Consider the following 22,721-nt stretch of genomic DNA (forward strand, 5'->3'; position numbering starts at 1 on the left):
CCTCCAAGACCGACAAAGGGTAAACCCGGCCACGAGGGGGTATGGCACCAGGTTGAAGGTCAATTGCGCAATAATACAACCAGTGTGGAGGCAAACTACCAGCTTGACCTTTGTCAAAGACATTGTTAAAATCATGGTACTCCTCCTGCTGGGAGGAGAGTGAAGAGATGCAAAGGACCTTGGCTACCTTCTGGAAGCATGACTTACTGCATTGTGACGACCAGGAGAGAACCTCATCACGGAGCCATTAAAAAGAGGGGTTGTGCCTCTGTAACTAAGGATAACCAATAACCAGTGGAAACTTAGGTGGGGAAATAACTTGGAATTGGATTATCTCATGGTGAAGAGCCCCTACGGCCATTGACAACGGAACAGTCTCATGAGTCACATGGGCATACTGTAGAGGTCTTCCATCAAGAGCCTCAATGGCAAGTGGAGTGTCATGCAGCTGCAGCGGAATCAAGTGCTTCAATACAAAGGCAGAATCAATGAACAGGCCTGCAGCCCCAGAGTCGATTAGAGCCTGTATCTCGACGGACAACTCAGCCCAAGAAAGGGTAACCGAAACCAGGGGCTTATCCTTCTGGATAACTGGGGATGAAACAATGGCACCTAAGGTCTGTCTGTGACAGGACCTCAAGGTTTGGGCATTCCCTGAATGGGTAGGACAAGACTTTAAAAAGTGACCTGCCTGGCCACAATAAAGGCACAACCTCTGCCTTCTCCTAAGGGTTCTCTCATCCGCAGAGAGACGTGTGAAGCCCAAGTGCATGGGTTCATCTTCACAGGCCGACTCGTACCAGGAGGCATGGGAGGTGAGGGAGGCAAGGGCGGGACTGCAAATTTTAGAGACAAATGTACAGGAGGCTTCTGCAAGCGCTCCTTAAAAAGGAGTCTTTCTCTGGGTCTGGAGTCAATAAGGATGGTAAATGAGATCAACCTCTCCAGCTCAGTGGGTATATCTCGGGCTGCTATCTCATCCTTGATGGTATCCGAGAGACCATGAGAAAAAGCAGCCATGAGGGCCTCATTGTTCCAACCAACCTCTGCCACCAGAGTACGAAATTTAATGGAGTAATCGGCAACAGTTCTCATACTTTGATGGGCATGGAGCACTTGGCAGCAGAAGTGGAGCATGCGGGAACGTCAAATACCCTTTCAAAAGAAGTCACAAACTCAGGTTAACTCAAGAAAACAGGTTTTTGTGTCTCCCATAGAGGGTTTGCCCAGGCCAAGGCTCTCTCAAAAAGCAAAGATATCATGAAACCTACTTTGCTTCTGTCCGTGGGAAACGCCTGGGGCAGCATCTCAAAGTATATCTCAAACTGGTTGAGAAACCCTCTGCATTGGAATGGATCACTCCCAAATCACTGGGAAAGAGGAGCGGAACCACACATACCTCTTACAGAGGTAATACTCGAGGCGGGTGCCTGCACAAAGATTAGAGCAGCAGCAGGAATGGCCTGCAACACAGGTTGTACTGGAGCAGCCACAGTGGGAGATTCCAGGTGAGCTGCGTGACTCAGGAGCGTTTGTAACGCCATTAGACATGTGCGATTAGTTTTGTACGAATCGAAAATTCGTACAAATTTCCGTAGATTCGTACATTCGGGAGCATCCGAAATACGAATTGCTATGCTTCCGAATTTTGTACAAAATACTAAATTTTGTTTACGAATTTCTGATCCAAACTCCGTTACAACGGAAACGTGACTGTTATTTTGTTGACCATTTAGAGGTTTTCTTCTGCTGCTGAGTGAGGGTTGGGAAAATGACCTTTTTTAATATGGGAGTGGGAGACTGGTACTGGTAGTCAATGGGAGATTCAGAATCGGACAAAATAAGAATGTTCGTTAATTACGATTATTCGTTATGATGAAGTTAAAAACTCAGGAAGTCAGCACAGCACAGGGATGGTGGGAGCCCTTCATAATAAGCACAGCACAGGGATGGTGGGAGCCCCTCATAATGATAAATTCACCATAACAAACGTTCGTAATTGTTCCGAAAAGTTAACAAACAAACGAAAATTCATATTTCATACGAATCCAAATTGAATTTCGGATGCGAATTATGAAAAACGGCTAATACGAAACAGAATGCAACAAAACGAAACAAATTTATTGATGGCGCACATGTCTAAACGCCATGGCAAACTGATCTGTGTGGTGATCCTGCTCATCCAATCTGGAAAAAATACTACCAACAAGTGGATTGATTGCATCTTCTGAATTCATGGCCTTCACCTACTGTCAGAAACCATGAATCAGACTGAGACAGAAGTACAGTTAAATCACACTTGTTTAATAATAATAAAAAAGGTAAACAGAGTAAACATAGTCAAAACATAGCCAGAGTTCATGAACCGGAATGGATAGTCAGACAAGCCAAAACGTCAGGGAGCCAGAGATGAGCATAGTAGAACAGCAAGCAGAATCTGGAGGCAAAAGGAATGTCAGCCAAGCAAGTCTTTAACAGGAACACAGAAGAGCATCTCTAGAGATGTAACCAAGGTGAAGACAGAGATCATCTGGACTGGATGGCTTAAGTAGGCAGGACTGACAAGTAGGATATCATCAACAGGTGAGTCACTGTGGAGAGATAGGAGCTGGCGATTAGCCAACAGCTGAGTGGCCAGCTTTAAAAAGGAAGGCCTGAGCCCCCTGACACTATGGCTCTAATCAGGTGCTTTAAAAACATCCCCTGCCGCTTTAATTCAGGCACTGGAAAAGGGGCTGGGTGCCTGAATAGGGGATGGCAGCAGCGGCCACGGATAGATTCATGCTATGCATAAATCTATCCATTGGTCATAGAGGGGGCAGCTGGAGAGAGGGGGCGGCGCCCGTGCGCCCTTTTGGCGCACTAGCACCACATCTAGTCATGTTGTTTTACTCCTGCTGAATGACATATCTGGAGGATGAAAACTTGACAGTTTTTTTTTTCTGCTGGCTCTGGTGGGTGGCATCAGTAATTGTAACTGGCGTTTATCTATATTGCTGGATGACATGATTTATGGTGGATGAGAGTCCCAATAAAAATTGCATATCACCACCATTACTAGTAGTAGTAGTAAAAAATAATAAATTAAAAAAAAATGCTATAAATCTATCCCCTATTTTGTATAACTTTTGCGCAAACCAATCAATATACGCTTATTGCGATTTTTTTACCAAAAATATGTAGAAGAATACATATTGGCCTAAACTAAGAAAAAAATTTGCTTTTTTGAAAAAAAAATGGGGATATTTATTATAGCAAAAAGTACAAAGTATTGTGTTTTTTTCAAAATTGACGCTCCTTTTTTGTTTATAGCGCAAAAAATAAAAACCACAGAGATGATCAAATACCACCAAACGAAAGCTCTATTTGTGGGGAAAAAGGAGGTCAATTTTGTTTGGGTGCAGCATCGCTTGACCGGGGAATTGTCAGTTAAAGCGTAGTGCTGAATCGCAAAAAATGGCCCGGTCATTCAGCAGCCAAATCTTCCGGAGCTGAAGTGGTTAAGAGGGTTTTCAGGTCCTGATAAACCCCCTGCTCAGAGACCTCGATGACCACTGGCCAGGTATTGCAGGGAAAATGCCCTTGCCCTCATCAGCATTGGGACAAGGTGCTTTGCCAGGGGTGTCCAATCTCATGCAGGATACCTACCCATGTTGAGGTCATGTTGCCTGGTATGGTTGGGGGGAGGGCAAGGGGGCATATCCCAATCCCCGCTTTTTTTGTTGATTTTTTGAGTAGAGTTTTGGGGGGCATACCATGTCTATTTTTCTTTTCTTTTCTTCGTCCTGAAGTGCCTGGTATGAATTAAGGGTTGAATCCACATGCTCTGATACTAGTAAAATTAAAGGTAATCCCCATCTACTTCATTTACAGTACAAACAGAACAAAGTGGCCAGGAGCTGTTATTTTGCTAAAATTATTTAAGTTCATTTTTTTTCCTCATTAATGTCCACACAGCACCCCGTATTGACAGAAAAACACAGAATTGTTGACATTTTTGCAGATTTATTAAAAAAGAAAAACTGAAATATCACATGGTCCTAAGTATTCAGACCCTTTGCTCAGTATTTAGTAGAAGCACCCTTTTGATCTAATACAGCCATGAGTCTTTTTGGGAAAGATGCAACAAGTTTTTCACACCTGGATTTGGGGATCCTCTGCCATTCCTCCTTGCAGATCCTCTCCAGTTCTGTCAGGTTGGATGGTAAATGTTGGTGGACAGCCATTTTTAGGTCTCTCCAGAGATGCTCAATTGGGTTTAAGTCAGGGCTGTTCTTGAATGGCCCAATTAAACCCAATTGAACATCTCTGGAGAGACCTAAAAATGGCTGTCCACCAATGTTAACCATCCAACCTGACAGAACTGGAGAGGATCTGCAAGGAGGAATGGCAGAGGATCCCCATATCCAGGTGTTGCATCTTTCCCAAAATGACTCATGACTGTATTAGATCAAAAGGGTGCTTCTACTAAATACTGAGCAAAGGGTCTTAATACTTAGGACCATGTAATATTTCAGTTTTTCTTTTTTAATAAATCTGCAAAAATGTCAACAATTCTGTGTTTTTCTGTCAATATGGGGTGCTGTGTGTACATTAATGAGGAAAAAATGAACTTAAATGATTTTAGCAAATGGCTGCAATATAACAGAGAGTGGAAAATTTAAGGGGGTTTGAATACCCCCCCCCCCCACTGTATATTGCACCATCAATATTCCTCTCTTTGTGAATTGAATAATTTGCTATTGCATGCAATGTTTCAATAAATTGAGTCATGTGCTTGTCATATCACATTCAGTATCTTTTAGTGAACTGACCCCAATGCTGTATACTAGACCCCACTTTTGGAAACTGGCCAGCACCTCTGAATTTACAACAAAAATAAAAGCAGAAGATAGCTTTATAGAGGGTAGGAGGAACTGAAGTAATTGGGTGATACCCACAAATCCTTGATATCAATATTACACAAAAAAAGAGGATCAAGCATATGAATTAGGAAAATTTTGAGTAAGTTAGAGACATAACCTGGAAATGTTGCAACATGAAGTTGTAAATATTTTACATTCAAATGAAATTTTTAGGAATTTTTAACATCACTTATTGATTACCTACAGTGAAACATTTTAGGGGCCATTAAATGGTGTACAGTAAAAAAGAAGGGTGCTTGGGGATGAAGGAAATATTAGGCAGAGTAACAAAAATATTTAGTGACTAAAACCTGACATAGACTAATCACTCAAACTCCTGATGCTAACTACTGATTATGACTCTTGGCACTGACTTAAGACTCTGAAAACAGACACCCAACAATGACAACTGATAAGTGAGTCTGACTTTGTGCAAGTGATTCTGACTTTGGTTTGATGGATATTTGCTAGGGTTGAACATGGTTTGCTAAATACCTGATTCAAATTTGAAGAAAGATAATAAAGTTTTGTGTGGGGATCATGGAGAAAATTGAGATATGTCCCCAAATGTACGCTGTACAGGAAACCAATCATTATTGTAAAATTCATAGGTAACATGTATATATGTTTTTTTTTCTTGTACAAACAAATAACTTATGAATGGAGAAGGCCAGAGCAGGGCAATTATTATTGCAGAACCTATGTCTGCATGATGCTGCAGTTTCTATAGTGGCATGGATCGACAGAAATGTCATGCATTAATAAGTGATCCTGTGTATGGAAACGGTCATATAAATACACCCTGTGGAAATTTCTTGTGGGACCATAGACAGCTTGTCTAACCTTTCCCTGCTGTGCCCAAAACAAATAAAAAAAACTTTGGCAAAAGTCATATAAGAAAACAACTATTGCTTAAATACTGCAGAATTCTTACTTAAAGTTTTATTTTGTCTGCTCACGTCAAGCAGTCACAAACAAATTATTATCCCTTGACCTCAAAGAACCATTATCATTTATAAGGGTATTCCAACTCTCAGCAGTGGGTCATCAATCACCCTTGATGGTTAATGACTTTCCAAAAATCTGGCACTCAAATCCTAAGCTTGAAATAGACAAATCTTCATAGTTAAATGCTAAGCTCAAGAGATTCCACTGCTGCTTCTGTACACTGAACTATCAGTTCTCTGTAAGACAGGACGTATTTGTTAGAAATGCTGGAATTTATTACTTTATCTGTGATGGGGTTTTTAATAATGATGTACCTGAATGTGGACACAATAAATAACGCAACAATAGTTATTATCGACAAGTGAATAATTCAATGTAACAGTAAATGCTAACTTGATTTTTTTTTTGTTTGTATGTAGGTTTACTGTAAGTGATTGACGAAATATAGTACTGAAACACAATTTTATATAAATGTTAAATATAAGCAAGCATATTTTGGATACTTTATTACAGTATAAATGAGCAATATTAATATTGAGTACACACATATTTGCAATATTAGCATAAAAAGACTAATTTAATATCCAGTAAATTCTGTTTCATTTACCTGTGGTTGGAAATGACATAGCTTACATATTGGCATATTTACCAACCATCCTCTTTTACTGCATGCTCCTTAAATGTCACCCTCTGCATATTCTTTGCCTCTACAGTCCCTGACAAAAGTCTTGTCGCTTCTCTGTTTTGTAGAAACTCCTGCTATTAACCTGACTTTTGATTAATCAATTGGTGTTAGAAATAGCTCATATGAAAAGCTAAAGCCCTCCCAAATGATGTTTAATGCACTGAAATAAATTAGTTTCACTGAAAAAAGATTTATCATTTAATCAAGACAGACAGGTCAAATTTTGGCAAGACAAAAGTTTTGTCGCCTATACAGAAATTGAACAACTTTACTGAAAATCCAAAATTATGTCAGCAAATTAAGTAGTGGTGCTGTGAGATCCAAATTTAATATCTTGTATGACTTCCATGAGCTTGAAGGACAGCATCCATGCAGTTTGGCAAGGATTCATACAATTTATTGATGAAGTCATCAGGAATAGCAAAGAAAACAGTCTTGCATGCCTCCCAGAGTTCATCAATATTCTTTGGTTTCGTTTTCCATGCTTCATCTTTCATCCTATACCACATATGCTCAATGATGTTCATGTCTGGTGACTGGGCTGGCCAATCCTGGAGCATCTTGATCTTCTTTGCCTTAAGGAACTTTGATGTGGAGATGGAAGTATGCGATGAAACACCATCCTGCTGCAAAATTTGGCCTTTTTTATGGTTGGGAATATAAGAGGTAGCTAAGATTTCTTGGTATTTTAGACTATTGATGTTGCTTTCCACCCTGCAGATCCCTCGTACACCCCCATACTGGATATAACCCCAGACCATGATTTTGCCTCCACCAAACTTTGTTTTCTGGGTAAATCTCGGCTCCATGCGGGTTCCAGTAGGTCTCCTGCAATATTTGCGGCGACTGTGGTGTAATTCAACAGAAGATTCATCTGAAAAATCCACCTTCTGCCACTTTTCCAGAGTCCATCCTTCTAGCAGGCTGTGGCCCTTGGCAAATGCCACACGGTTTTTCAATTGCCTTTTGTTTAGTGCTGGCTTATGGGGACTGATTCGACCATGGAGGCCATTTCGAGACAGAATCCGACAAACTGTTCTGGTTGACACAGGGACTTCAGGTGACCAGGTCTCGTGGAGCTCTGCTGCAGCGGAAAATGGGCTGGCTTTGGATTTTCGAGCCAACAAACGGTCCTCTCGAGCAGTTGTCTTGCGGGGTCAGCCTGACCTGGCCTTGTCCAAAATGTCTCCAGTCACTTCAAATCTTTTTTTTATCCTCTGAACTTGACGCTGAGACACATTGAAGGTGTCTGCCACATCAGCAGTGGATCTGGTCTTCAGCCTCTTGATAATCAACACTTTAGTCTCCGGGTGAATCTTAGGCATGTTTGCAGAGGTCTACTTGCAGTTGAGAAGGTCTAGTGTACTGGTGTTTTTTTTATACACACCTGAGACCTAATTGATCCATTATTAGTCACAGGTGAAGCTCATATAACAAGGCGACAACACTTATGTCTTGGCAAAAATTGACTCAATGGGCTTTACCAAGCTGTGAATATTAGAATACTTTTTGTCAGTTTCGTTTTGCACTGAAACATTATTACAAAAGCTGATGGGATTAAAATGACCCATTTCTTGTAACAACATCTTTATTAGAAATATATTTTAGCGGCACTTCAGGTCAATTTGTACACAAGCGACAAGACTTTTGTCAGGGACTGTACATGTCTTAAATGAAAGTGGTTCTAAAGCCCAAACAGTTTTTACCTTAATGCAGAGAACCATTTCTTTACAATGGCTATCCACGGAGACCCTATGCATTAAGGTAAGAAATGCCTAGCTATTGATCTCCTCCACTCCCGTCAGTAAACACTGAAGAAGCAGGAACCATTGGCTCCTGATGTTGTCAGTCAGGTCTTGTGAGATGGGAGTGATGGAGGGGGTTGACTGAGCTGTGCTGTGTTTGTCTATGGCTGCACACAGCCCGGCTCTGGATCACACCTGCAAGATGCACCTGCTAGAGCACATAGGTGAAGGAGAGCATGAGCACTTTTTGTATTCAATATCTACACCATGGTGGAATAGCACTTAGAAGGAAATAATCTTTTTAAATGTAAATATAAATATATGTGGCGCTACCCCACTGATAATGCAATAACTAATAATCCTAAGGAAGGTGATAAATATCAAAATAATCATTCAAGAATGCTAGCACAAAGACACTGACAATGTCACTGACAATGTAGGCATAGAATCAAACAGTAAATGTGAATAGACTCCTAAGGTGCAATGTGCATAAACGGACGTAAAAACGTATCAAACAGCGTGGCAAACAATATATCCTAGTACATAATGAAATAACCAAAATGAATAAATTCCAGAAGATGCATAACAGTGCGACTAAGTGACTAGATCTGGAATCTTCAACAAGATAAAGTGCAAGTGCACTAGTGAATAGGTACCAATGTGCAAAAATACTGGCAATATGCTAATACATCCTGAAAAAAACAAAATGAAAATGATCCAGAAAACGCATAAACAGTGCGACTAAGTGACTAGATCCAAAATCTTCAGAAGATAAAGTGCAAGTGCACTAGTAAATAGGTATAATAGGTACCAATGTGCAAAAATACTGGCACAGTGATCGAAAATAAACACTGACAATGTTAAAGTGAGGTAGGTGACAACCATAAAAAATATTAATAATATAATATGTGACAGTAAACTCGCTGAGCTACTCCATGATGAAGTGACCAAAACGGAAAAAAGAAAGAAAATTATTATATTGCAATAAAAAAATTGCGATCCAAAAATCGCATAAGATGCGACTAAGTAGCAGCATCCACAAATCACTAAGATAACAGTGCAAGTGCATAAATAACAGTGTGCAGAAAAAGTGGAAACTAATACAAATGTGAACTAAGAATGTCCAAAGAAACAGTTCAAGGATGCATAGAGTGCGATTCACGATGTCTGCCCAGTGCAATCTTCTAAAGGATAGTGTAGAAGTACAAGTGCCTGGTTTCTCATCAATGGATCAACTCTTGTTCCAAGGGTGTAACAATGGTTTCCCCAGCCTCTCACCTGAAGATGCGGCCCCCAATGGGCCGAGTCGAGTGTGTACCAACAGGCGGTGTGATGGTATCGTGGGGATCGGCTTCCAGTGTTTTCCACAGCCTTCAGGGGACACGGATCCAGCACCGGCCACACCGGCCGCAGCAAACTCTCTCCCGTGCTAATAAAACATCCTCAGATGTTTCTCAGATGGACAATGGAGAAAGAAGAGAGGGCTCCATAGTGTAATACGTCAAGGTACGGCCAAACCCGGAACCCTGTGTTTTTATCGAGGATTACATCGTTTTTATTTGTAAGTTGCTACATTTTTTAATAAAATACCTTGACGTATTACACTATGGAGCCCTCTCTTCTTTCTCCAATGCCTATCTGAGAAACATCTGAGGACGTTTTATTAACACGGGAGAGAGTTTGCTGCGGCCAGTGCTGGATCCGTATCCCCTGAAGGCTGTGGAAATCACTGGAAGCCGATCCCCATGATACCATCACACCGCCTGTCGGTACACACTCGACTCGGCCCATTGGGGGCCGCAACTTCAGGTGTGAGACTGGGAAAACCATTGTTACACCCTTGGAACAAGAGTTGATCCATTAATGAGATACCAGGCACTTGCACTTCTACACTATCCTTTAGAAGATTGCACTGGGCAGACATCGTGAATCACACTCTATGCATCCTTGAACTGTTTCTTTGTTCACATTTGTATTAGTTTCCACTTTTTCTGCACACTGTTATTTATGCACTTGCACTGTTGTCTTAGTGATTTGTGGATGCTGCTATTTAGTCGCATCTTATGCGATTTTTGGATCACAATTTTTTTTTTGCAAAATAATAATTTTCTTTCTTTTTTCCGTTTTGGTCACTTCATCATGGAGTAGCTCAGCGAGTTTACTGTCACATATTATGTTATTAATATTTTTCATGGTTGTCACCTACCTCACTTTAACATTGTCAGTGTTTATTTTTGATCACTGTGCCAGCATTTTTGCACATTGGTACCTATTTACTAGTGCACTTGCACTTTATCTTCTGAAGATTTTGGATCTAGTCACTTAGTCGCACTGTTTATGCGTTTTCTGGATCATTTTCATTTTTTTTTTCTGCATGTATTAGCATATATTGCCAGTATTTTTGCACATTGGTACTTATTCACTAGTGCACTTGCACTTTATCTTGTTGAAGATTCCGGATCTAGTCACTTAGTCGCACTGTTATGTGTCTTCTGGAATTTATTCATTTTGGTTATTTCATTATGTACTAGGATATATTGTTTGCCATGCTGTTTGATACGTTTTTACGTCCGTTTATGCACATTGCACCTTAGGAGTCTATTCACATTTACTGTTTGATTTTATGCCTACATTGTCAGTGTCTTTGTGCTAGCATTCTTGAATGATTATTTTTTTATTTATCACCTTCCTTAGAATTATTAGTTATTGCATTATCAGTGGGGTAGCGCCACATATATTTATATTTACATTTCTTTATCCTTTGAGTTATGTGGGTACACTCTGTTATGTAGGCGGCTTCCCTTAACTTGTTGTTGAAGATTGTTTTTTTGCGCATTGGATTTTCAATATTAATCTTTTTAAATCAAATGATTACTTTATATAATGTTTTATTTTATCCATTGAGATTGGTGGACACTTTTGCACTTTATTTTATATACAATGAATTTAAGGACACTTTACACTTTATAATCCGTTTGATTACAGTATTACATTATTGAATGCACATAGTTGTGTGTTTATATACTACTGCACCTTATATTGTGTATATTTATTGCATATTTTTAGTGTTGTACATACATACATATACCATAGAATTGATCTATGGTACACAGTTATGCACTAATAAGTTGGAGTAGTGCTGCACTGATTTTTGGTTTATAAACCTGCAAGGGTATCCCAAAAGCAGCCAGCTTGCAGAAGAGGCTAACTGGCTTCTTTTTGTCTATTGTCTATTGCATAGACAATAAAAATTAGTGATCAGTGCCTCATGGGCTAGCAACACACCAACAAGCTTTGACCCGCTACCGCAATCACACTATCTCATATAGCCCTGGCAATTGAGCTTTCCCACCCCTAAGATGCCCCACAGATGCCACATCATCCCTGCACCCCCTCTTATGGACAAATATATTCTAAAACCTCCATCCAAGTTCATACCGTAGTCACAAGGAGACTGCAAGTGCTGGCAAGACAAAATGACAGACTGCGAAGAATTACAGCACACCTCACAGGATGACTCTTGGGGATAATCACCATTGTCTCAAGGTAAAATGCAGTTTAATTATAGATACCTGGCTACCCAGGTAGAAAAACACTTTAAACCTGAACTCTCTGACTTCATAAGGGGCAGGTCCCATTAAAAATAAACTATCCACTTACACTAAACCACTACAAGATTTAGATCACAGGGTGGGCACAACAGTTGGCTCTATTTCTGAAGCTATTTGTATACCTATGAAAATTATGCAATGATCTCTGTGGTGACTGTTTACTATAATATAAGAAACTCTGTGTAAATAAGAGGTTGCCAAGTAAAGTAAACCTCTATTACTACATTTGCCTATTGCTGAAAGGTTATGCTGCTTTGAAAATGTCACAGACGTTGTACTGTCAGTCACCGTAATGAATTAGCGGAGAAGTACACCAAAAATAATTCTTTGTTGAATCACACATATATATTGCTATGCCAAGATCTCAAACAGCCAAAAAACATCATATGAGCATCTGGAATCAATAATTTGGCATGGTCTTCACAGGAAACAACATAATTAATCATAAAGTAATTAATGTAACTTCTCATGGGCTTCCTATAGTTTGATCCTGCCAGACAAACCAGATTATAATTTTCAAGATTCATGCTGTGACTCTAAATTTGGATGTAGTTGATGCAACAGGTGGTATATATTGGCAGTTCATCCTATGTCAAAAAGAGATAGCATAATCTAGAGCGATATCGCAATTTACATACCCACTTTATATTCATAAGTGCACTTCATTATAATACTTGGCTAGACAGCAGAGATTAATATTACTCAACCTAAATGTAAAGAAAGCAAAGTGAATGGATGAAAAAAATAGCAGTGTTGTACATTTGTATGTAGCTTGACAGTGTATGAGATTTATTACTGTTTACCCTCTTTGTAAACAGCTATTGTTTTGCTATTCCGCTTTTCTTAATATGCCTATCAGTGTTGTATTATTTTGCTTCAGAATAATTTAGGATTTAAATATCAAACAGCAGGAATCTATTAATGAAAAAGGGTTTTTAAAATACATATTTAAATTAGATACCTGCCGAGAGCCTCAAGTTTTATTTTAAACATGGCTCAGCGGGTTTCTCTTTCAAAATATATAAAGATCTGCACTCAACAACAAGCACAAAATGTTTATAAGAACTAAGACATAAGGTTTAGAGAATGTTCCATACATCTCCACAGCAAGCTTTATATTAATATAGAAATTACTTTTACGAACCTGAAGCATAATATATAAAGGGGAATTATAAAGGCTTCTGCCTATTTTTAAATTTACCAATTAATAAATTGATATTTATGTTTTTTTTTTTTTTTTTTTTTATAAAATCCACAGTTAACAAATAAGCATTTGGTTTGCAAAATATGCTGGACTTACTATGATACATTTAGCTGTATTTTTTTAGAACAGTTGTAGAAAGATCATCTTCCGCTTGCGCCTCTCTTGTAATAAGTGTGATTTTTGAAAGCCAACCAAATCCACAAATCAGCAGATTTTGTTTATTCTCCTGGATATACAGTATGCAGGAAGTTTTGCCCAGTCTGTAGAACATCCTATCATTGAACATATTTGATTTCCAAAATTATGTGATCTTCTATAAAGCAGGTTGCAAGTGGAAATGTATAACAATAATGTGTGATAGTTCATATTCACTTTAAAGTGTTACTAAACCCACAACAGTAAAATCTGTATGTACTGTATTTGCAGTAAAGCATGCTTGCTTTACTCACTGTGGAACCTAAGGGGTTAGTCCTCCACATTGTGCAAAAAGGCTATTTGATCCTGGCTTTTCTGATCCTCCCCTTCTTTTATTGCCCCCAATCCATCTGCTGATAGTGCAGAGTACCTCCTAGGACTCTGTGCTTTCTCAGTTAGGTGTATATTGCTAGAAAGTTTTTTTTGGGGAGGGTGCATGTAATCAGCACAGGGGCAATCAAAACTGTCCAGACAGATGGCCAGGGGTCATGCAGGTTCATAGGACAGTCAGAGGAGAATAAAAACCCCTCCTCCAAGCTTTAACCAGTGCTCGGCTTTGCACTGATAGACGTCACAAGACTGTGATATACTGCTGATGAGAAAAGGTATTTAGCAGTTTATATTTACTAATTTTACTAATTGCATTTCCATGTTCTGTGTACTGTGAGAGACCAGATATAGTGAATGCGGGCTCCTGAGTTTAGTAAAATTTTTATAGAAATAAAAATAATTCTTTTTTTAGCTATGGAACATAAAGTAAATGAATATATATATATTTTTTAATTGTTTATTTATTAAGTATTTTTCAAGTATACATAAACAGAGTATACATTCACATAGAAACGTCATCAAAAGCGGTATAATCTTAATGAAGGAATATTTTTGTAGCATATCATGCATTTAGGAAAGTAACATAAAGTGTCAAATGATTGTCAGACATTACATACACATCATGGTAAAGAATAAGAGGATTAATTAGTGAAACAATTGCAAAGTTGTGGTCATTGGCATTATTTTACTCATACAGTAGAGTAATCTGTCATTTCACCCCCTTAACTCAAGACTACCTAAAAGGATTCTCTATTTTATATTCAGAGGAGTCCCAGTTCCCCCATATAGCATCAAATCTAGGGTGGGAATCATCAATTATGGCTGTGATACGTTCCATCCTGCGAATATCTGCGATGGCTGACAAAAATTGTGTAAAAGTAGGGGGGGTACTAGCTAACCAACATTGGGGTATAACTTGTTTAGCTGCTAATAAAATGAAAGCCATCAGTTTCCTGAGGGTTTTTGGTGTTTTTGGGAGGGGTAAGCCTAGTAAGAGATGTATAGGTTGGTGGGGTACAGGGATATCTAGGACCTTCTCCAAAAGGGCATGAATCTGTGACCAGTATTGCATGATCAAAGGACATTCCCAAAATATGTGGAAATGTGTGCCTAAAGACGAACCAAATCTCCAGCACTGCCCAGAGGTTGTCAGTTTCTGTCTTAATAGAAGTTCTGGGGTCCTGTACCAGAACATCAGTATTTTGTAGTTTGTTTCCTTATGAGTCACACATCTAGATATCTAGATAACCACGAATGCATAGGTTCTGGCGGCGTTCTCTATTTTCAAGATCCTCCTGCTGCATCTGTAGCTGTGAGACTGTATTTTTCAGACCTGCATTTTCTTCCTCTAGGACATGGATATATTGAATCATGTCGTCGAATGTAGTTTCTAAATTATCTGTACGTTCACCTAGCTGATCTATTTCACCCCTAAGCTCGTGGGCTAACTTATTTACTTCTCTGGTGATGTTATGAGTGATGCTGTGAAGCAGAGCCTGCAGCTTGGTATCTAAAACGTCCACTGTCACGGGTAGTGACATTGTGGGGGAGTTAGGTGGGTGTGGGTGCTGTGGAGGGTCTTCAGTAAACAGGGAGGGGTCGACCAACGGGAAGTTGTCCATTTGATTCACGGCTGCCTCTGAAGTACTTGAGGCCGGGGAGTGAGGCCTCCGGAGGTATTTCTCCATTGAGTGGGCTTGCCGGAGCGCAGCTTGTGAAGATTGTTTTGAGTATATGGTTCATTGGTCTCCAATTTTACCCATACACCGTTCGGAGGGTAGCTGTGGGGTTCCCTGGAAGGTTGGCGTGTCTCCCGAAGTTAAAAAAAACTAGTGTTGCGGAGCGGGAGATTCGGATTTGCGGGCGGAGGCCAGAGCTCAGATCTCAGACGTCTTCCATATTTGCAAGCTACGTGTGCGCTTACAGTTGTCTGTTGTGAAGGTAATTATTTAAGTAGCTGTGGAAGGGTATAGTATTCTCAGAGGTGAACACCGTTAAGTGAGTATAGAAGTGAGTTGTAATGGATTAAGACAAAAGCAAGCGGATGTATCTGGAGTCCCAAGATGGCTGCCGACCTCTGTGTGTAGGCCAAAGCCGCAGACTTTCCTATGGGCGGCCGGCCGTGCAAGATCCACTTTATTTGGGCCTAAGGAATCCTCACTGATCACAGCTAAAGGGTCAGTGGGCAGACGCTGTCAGGGGTATTAGCTGTGTGAGGGGGTATGTAGAAAGTCCGCTATTCACTGTGCCCACAGGAGGAGGATGTGGCCAAATCAGTAGGCAGCAGGCCGCAAAATGACGCCAGGCCGCGGTATGTCGGGGCTCACAACTAGGAATCCCCAGGCAGCTCGTCCTCGATGTAGGCTTGTTCAATGTCCTCTGGAGGTGTGCTGCTGGTAAGCTGAGATGCGGTGTTCGCTCAACCTCCAGATCCCGATGTGCAGGAATGAAGGAGCCGGCAGGCCTCAAGATGGCGGCAGGCCTCGAGCTCAGAGACCAGGGAGCCGAGCCGAGATACACACAACCAGGCAGAGTCCACAGCAAAAAAGGCAGCTGTAGCTGTGGTACAAGATGTCCTGAGAGGTATGCTGGAGGTTTAAAAGATCTCCGGGGTGAGAGAGAGGGAGGATGGCAACAGATTTTCGTTGGCTGTGAAATTAATATTTTGTATTAATTAATGATATTGTAAACAAATATATTCATTTAAACATCTGTCTATCATTGTAACTAGATATTGCATGTATTGGGAGATTTCTCTAAACGGTAATTAAATTAAATGATATTTCTCTCACTAAGTTGTATGTTTACCACCTTACATTTTCTGCAAAAAAAAGTCTATGTATGAAATAAACAGATAAATCAGTTCGTTTGTGTCACACAAGGAGTGATGATTTTCTGTTAATGTTAGTTTTCTTCATTTCACAATACTTTGAATACCAATATTATTTTCAAGTTCAACCTGTAAAACAGTGTTAACACAATGTGACAGGTAATTTAATAAATGCATTCTTTTTCAATGTAATTGTCTATAATCAACGGAGAAAATTGAGTACTGTCCGTGATACTTTTTTTATTTGCACTAACATACAATTTTTCAGGACAAGCTTTCGGAGTATGTCCCCTTCTTCAAGGTCCAAGCAGTACTGATTCACAAATTTTTAGGCAGAATGTTAAAGAAGAAGAAAAAAAAAGAGAAAACCAAACACATACAAATCAATGGTAATAAAGATAGCAGCAGAGTTAGTGAGATAAGACAGAGGGAGAGCTAGGAGGGAATGCAGGGGGGGATGCTAGTCACAGAGCGGTCGTAAAACTTTAGCATAAAGTGTAAGGAAACCAATATCTAAATTCAGGCCTTTATTCTTCATGTCAAAAAGAAGTATCATTCTTAGTTCAAACGTTTTCCTTTCCTGGATAGTTCTGAAATTCCCTTTAAGAACTAAGACATTGAGGTCTTCTATAGTGTGGTCCGATTGTGAGAAATGATGTCCCACAGGTGTGCATAAACTGTCTTCTTTATGTTCTTTGATGGTATGTCTGTGCAAATTCATCCTCGCTTGCAACTTCTGTCCTGTTTCACCAACATAAGAGCCTTTGCTGCACCTTTTGCATTGGATGAGGTACACAACATTACTTGAGGTACAGCTGTAAGATCCCATGATATTGAAGGTCCCATTTGTGTGTGTAACACTTTTGGATAGATTTATCTGGTTGCATAGTTTGCAGCGTTTTTTATTGCAGGGTTTGCTACCATTATTTGTGACTTCATAATCAGAGTGAAGTTTCCTGCTGATTAGTTTGTGTCTGAGGTTGGGTGGTTGTCTGAAAGCCAATAATGGGGGTTGTTGGAATATTCCTTTCAGAATTTCATCCTCTGTCCTCAGCTTGTCCTGAAAAATTGTATGTTAGTGCAAATAAAAAAAGTATCACGGACAGTACTCAATTTTCTCTGTCACAATTGCACTAATACGGCTACAGTACAATCAAATCATCTATAATCAACAAAAGATTAGTTACTTGATAATTGGCCTTATTCAGTTGCTCATGGATTAGCCCTGTGACTACCAAGGGTGTATTCTATAATCAGGGCAATAGTGAACACAAGCTTGTTTTAAACGTAATAAGCTGTCCGTTTCGTGCTTGGTAAAAGGTAATGGAACACAACCTGTTTCCAAGCTTACCTAAATTCTCTGTGAGCCTGAGGCTGCTCAAAGCTTCTTCTGGATAAACAGTGGTGGGAGATGGCTGAAGCTGAAGCTTTCATCTCCAAAGCAATTTCTGTTTGATTTGTGTGGCTGGCAGTACTGGCGGCATGAGCTGCAGATTATGGACTCTCTAAGGCATCAGGGGGTATAATAGACCCCTATTGTTTCTATAAATAATGTTAATACCTGTATACCTTCACAAAAGGAAATGTCAGCCCCTTTGTGACAATAATAAACATTACCTATATTTTTCGCTAAAATTATCTATTAACTAACTATATTTATAACACAATTTATGGTACAGTGCCTTGCAAAAGTATTCACCCCCCTTGGAATTTTTCGTGTTTTGTTGCCTCACAACCTGGAATTAACATGGATTGTTTGAGGATTTGCATCATTTAATTTACATAACATGCCCACAACTTTGAAGATTTTTTTTTTTATTGTGAAGCAAACAACAAATATGACAAAATAACAGAAAAAGTCAATGTGCATAACTATTCACCCCCCTAAAGTCAATACTTTGTAGAGCCACCTTTTGTGGCTATCACAGCTCCAAGTCGCTTTGGATAAGTCTCTATGAGCTTGTCACATCTTACCACTGGGATTTTTGCCCATTCCTCCAGGCAAAAATGTTCCAGCTCCTTCAAGTTGCATGGTTTGCGCTTGTGAACAGCAATCTTTAAGACTGACCACAGATTTTCTATTGAATTGAGGTCTGGGCTTTGACTAGGCCATTCCAACACATTTACATGTTTCCCCTTAAACCACTCAAGTGTTGCTGTAGCAGTGTGTTTGGGGTCATTGTCCTGCTGGAAGGTGAACTTCCGTCCTAGCCTCAAATCACACACAAAGTGGTATAGGTTTTGCTCAAGAATATCCCTGTATTTAGCACCATCCAACTTTCCCTCAACTCTGACCAGTTTCCCAGTCCCGACTGCTGAAAAACATCCCCACAGCATGATGCTGCCACCACAGTGTTTCACAGTGGAGATGGTGTTCTTTGGGTGATGTGATGTGTTGGGTTAGCACCAGACATAGCATTTTATTTGATGGCCAAAAGGTTCCATTTTAGTCTCATCAGACCAGAGCACCTTCCTCCATACATTTTGGGAGTTTCCCACATGCCTTTTCGCAAACTCAAAATGTGCCATTTTGTTTTTTGCTGAAAGTAATGGCTTTCTTCTGGTCACTCTGTCATAAAATCCAACTCTATGGAGCATACGGCTTATTGTTGTCTTATGTACAGATACTCCAGTCTCTGCTGTGGAACTCTGCAGCTCCTCCAGGGTTACCTTAGGTCTCCGTGCTGCCTCTCTGATTAATGCCCTCCTTGCCCAGTCCATGAGTTTTGGTGTGCGACCGTCTCTTGGCAGGTTTGCCGTTGTGCCGTGTTCTTTCCATTTGGTTATGATAGATTTGATGGTGCTCCTAGGGATCATCAAAGATTTGGATTTTTTTTATAACCTAACCCTGACTTGTACTTCTCAACAACATTGTCCCTTACTTGTTTGGAGAATTCCTTGGTCTTCATGGCAATGTTTGGTTAGTGGTGCCTCTTGCTTAGGTGTTGCAGCCTCTGGGGCCTTTCAAAAAGGTGTGTATAGGTAATGACAGATCATGTGACACTTAAATTGCACACAGGTGGACATCATTTCACTAATTAACTTCTGAAGGTAATTGGTTGCACCAGAGCTTTTTATGGGCTTTATAACAAAGGGGGTGAATACATACGCACATGCCAATTATCATTTTTTTTATTTCTGAAAAATAGTTTTATGTATATATTTTTCTAATTTTACTTCACCAACTTAGTGTTCTGATCCATCACATATAATTCAAATTAAAAAAAATTGAACTTATGGCTGTAATGTAACAAAATAGGTAAAAAGCCAAGGGGGGGAATACTTTTGCAAGGCACTGTATATATCTTTTTTTACCATCTTTGATTTACAGAGAACCACAGAGAACCAATTAATATAATAATAATTATTCTCAGAGTACAATGGATTATCTAAAGTGACAGCACAGCAGTAGCAGTCTTCCTCGTTGCTGACATTCTCTGATGTTAACTTTGGCTTTTTTGAGTCATCAGAAAAGGATAACTTACTGGCATGAGTCATCCAGTTCTGTGTCTAGATTGCTGAAACAATTAGTCCTGAGTCATTTCTATCTACTAGTTCTTTGGCAGCTCAAGTCTCTACTACACACCTGACTTTTTAGAAGTGCCTAAATAGACTTTTGGGCATTCAGCCTATGTCTGAGAAACAGATTAGTCTGTCTACTCATGCCCTGGATGAAGAACTTACTAGACATCTGCACACTGAAATATTTTGTCCGAAAAAGAAATTTAGTTACTCCCAAAATTAGTTTTTATTCATTTTGTTTGGTTAAAAATGCATTCGTACGAAAATCTGAATTGAGGTTGAATCTGTCAATTGGCTTATGATATCTGTCAGATGAAGATTTGACGAAGCATTTGCCGAAGCAGCTAAACTGTACGGCACCACAATCGTACATTTCCGGTTGAATGCTTGGCCCACAAGCTATAGTAGAATTCTAATGTTGTTTGACTAGTCAAACAACATTAGAATTCTTCTATAGTCTATGTGTGGAGCATTTGACTGTAAATGTCTGTTCGCAGCAATCATATGTTTTTAGCTGCTTCATTGAATCTTGTCTCTATAATGTTGAATCTTTTCTCTCTATGTCGAAAAATCTTGAACTAATGGAGTTAGGTTAGGCACATTCGACCACAGGTTCGATAGACACAGATCGCTATTGTCACCATCATGTTGAATCTTCTATCTATCTATATTGAACTGTTGTCACAATGATACGAAAATATAATGCATACGAAAATAAAGCATTTTTTTATTTTGGACCTTTCGGATTTTGGATTCTGCGTGTTCATTACTGTTTTATTAAAACGAACACGAAAATCCCTGAAATTTGGACAAAAATGCATTCAGACGATAACGAATGCACATGTCTAGAACTTACTACCTGTGATATCTGTCTGTTCATGTCCTGTATTACTCTTGCATATTGTTTGGGCTGTATTTTGCTAAGATTGTCTATGCTTATTCTGATCATTGGCCTGTTACCATTGTTACTGTCAATCTGTGTACACTGTTAACCAGTCTGGAACCTGAACTCTGTTCATTTTTAATTTTTTTTCCTGAACTGGCCATCAGCCTGCTGACTCTGCTACTTTTAATGGTTTGGTCTGAACATGTCAAAAAGCTTACATTTCTTTAACATCTGTCTTGACTATTAACCCTGGTGACGCCGTAAGCCAGTCAAACTCATTTTCAATTGGTGGAGCTATGCAGCTCTGCAAACAACATGCTTTTTAGAAAAGACTACTTAGAGTTTCTGAAATGTATGTGAAATGGAGACGAAAAGATCCATCAGCTAGCTTTAAAAAGTATACAAAACATCTATGTTTCACAGTCTTTTATATTTACCAAGAAAAAGGGTAAAGAAAAAAAGCTATTTTTTTCCCTATTCTTAATAAGTTAACAAAATCAGTATATTTTGTTGGCTACAAATATATATATATATATATATATATATATATATATATATATATATATATATATATATATATATATATATATATATATATATATATAATGAATAAATTATCTAAAAAAAATAATAGGAGGACAGGCACAGACACACACACTCACGTACATAAGCATATGTTACATAACACATATACATTATCTCACAAGAGATAGAAGAGTCTGTAGATGTTTCTAATGATTTACCTTTTTTCATGTTTGAAGAGTTTAATAGCTTGCTGTTTTATCAAGCACATCCTATTTTGTGGCTAGATTATCTATTAACTCAATAAATTATCAAGTTTTGTTAAAGTTTAAAAAAAACATTTTGTTTCAGAGTAACCCGATTGGGTCTTTAAAGGATAAGTTCACTTGCAGTGAACTTGTAATCTTCCATTCACAGAGGACTGTGAATAATGGACAAGGCTGGTGGGCGAAGCCCAGCTTGGCCACGTCTTATGTAAATTCTGGCATCAGACATGGGTTGAAGATCCCCAGACTGCTTTCATTGAATATGGGTGTACCATGTTATGAAAGGTGAACATGTACATTTAAAAACACGCAAGTGCAACAAATGGCATAGGAACAGAGAGGTTGTGGCTGCAACTAGGCCTCTCTTCACCATCATTTTGAGCAAATATGCAGCTAAATTGCTATTCCTGGAGGGGAAGGGAACATAATTCATAAGGTGAAAGGGGCAAGTTCAGTTGGGGGAGGGTATTGAGAAACTGCTTTGAGGGTTGGGGATTTTATGACAGGAGGTAACATAATGGGCATGTTAGCTGCAGGGGGAGTTCTACATTTGACCATAGCAAAATGTTTAAAGCTACACAAATGTGTGCAACAGTGTCAGATATTATCAAAACAAGGCTTCCATTTACAGGAAATCTGTATGCATACGGTGTGTAACACAGCATTTGATGTGAGAGTAGTTTTGGCCAAAGAAAATGGGTAAGAAATTCCTATTCCTACTTTACTTTTCTGGTACCAGTCAATTAAGAAAGATAGTATGAGGTAATTTTATAAATTATTCTATGTCTGCTTGATCGATTTCTGGGCATATTTTATACCTGACCATAAACTGGAAGAGTGTAGCCATTTCACAGCTTACCAATTACAATATACTTTATATAATCTTCATTCTCCATTTAATCATTAACTGCTTTGGCCATTGGGCATCTTGACCAAGCAGCATCCTTTTGTTTTACAGGGTTTTAACAGCATTGGCTCTTTAAACCTCTACTAGGTTGTGTGCAATATTGTCAGTCAGACTGGCCCCCAAAGCTTATGGCATTGGTGACTAGAGCTCAGCTGGTCCATAGTGA

Source organism: Aquarana catesbeiana, linkage group LG02, assembly GCF_042186555.1.
Source record: "Aquarana catesbeiana isolate 2022-GZ linkage group LG02, ASM4218655v1, whole genome shotgun sequence".
In the NCBI taxonomy this organism is placed as follows: domain Eukaryota; kingdom Metazoa; phylum Chordata; class Amphibia; order Anura; family Ranidae; genus Aquarana; species Aquarana catesbeiana.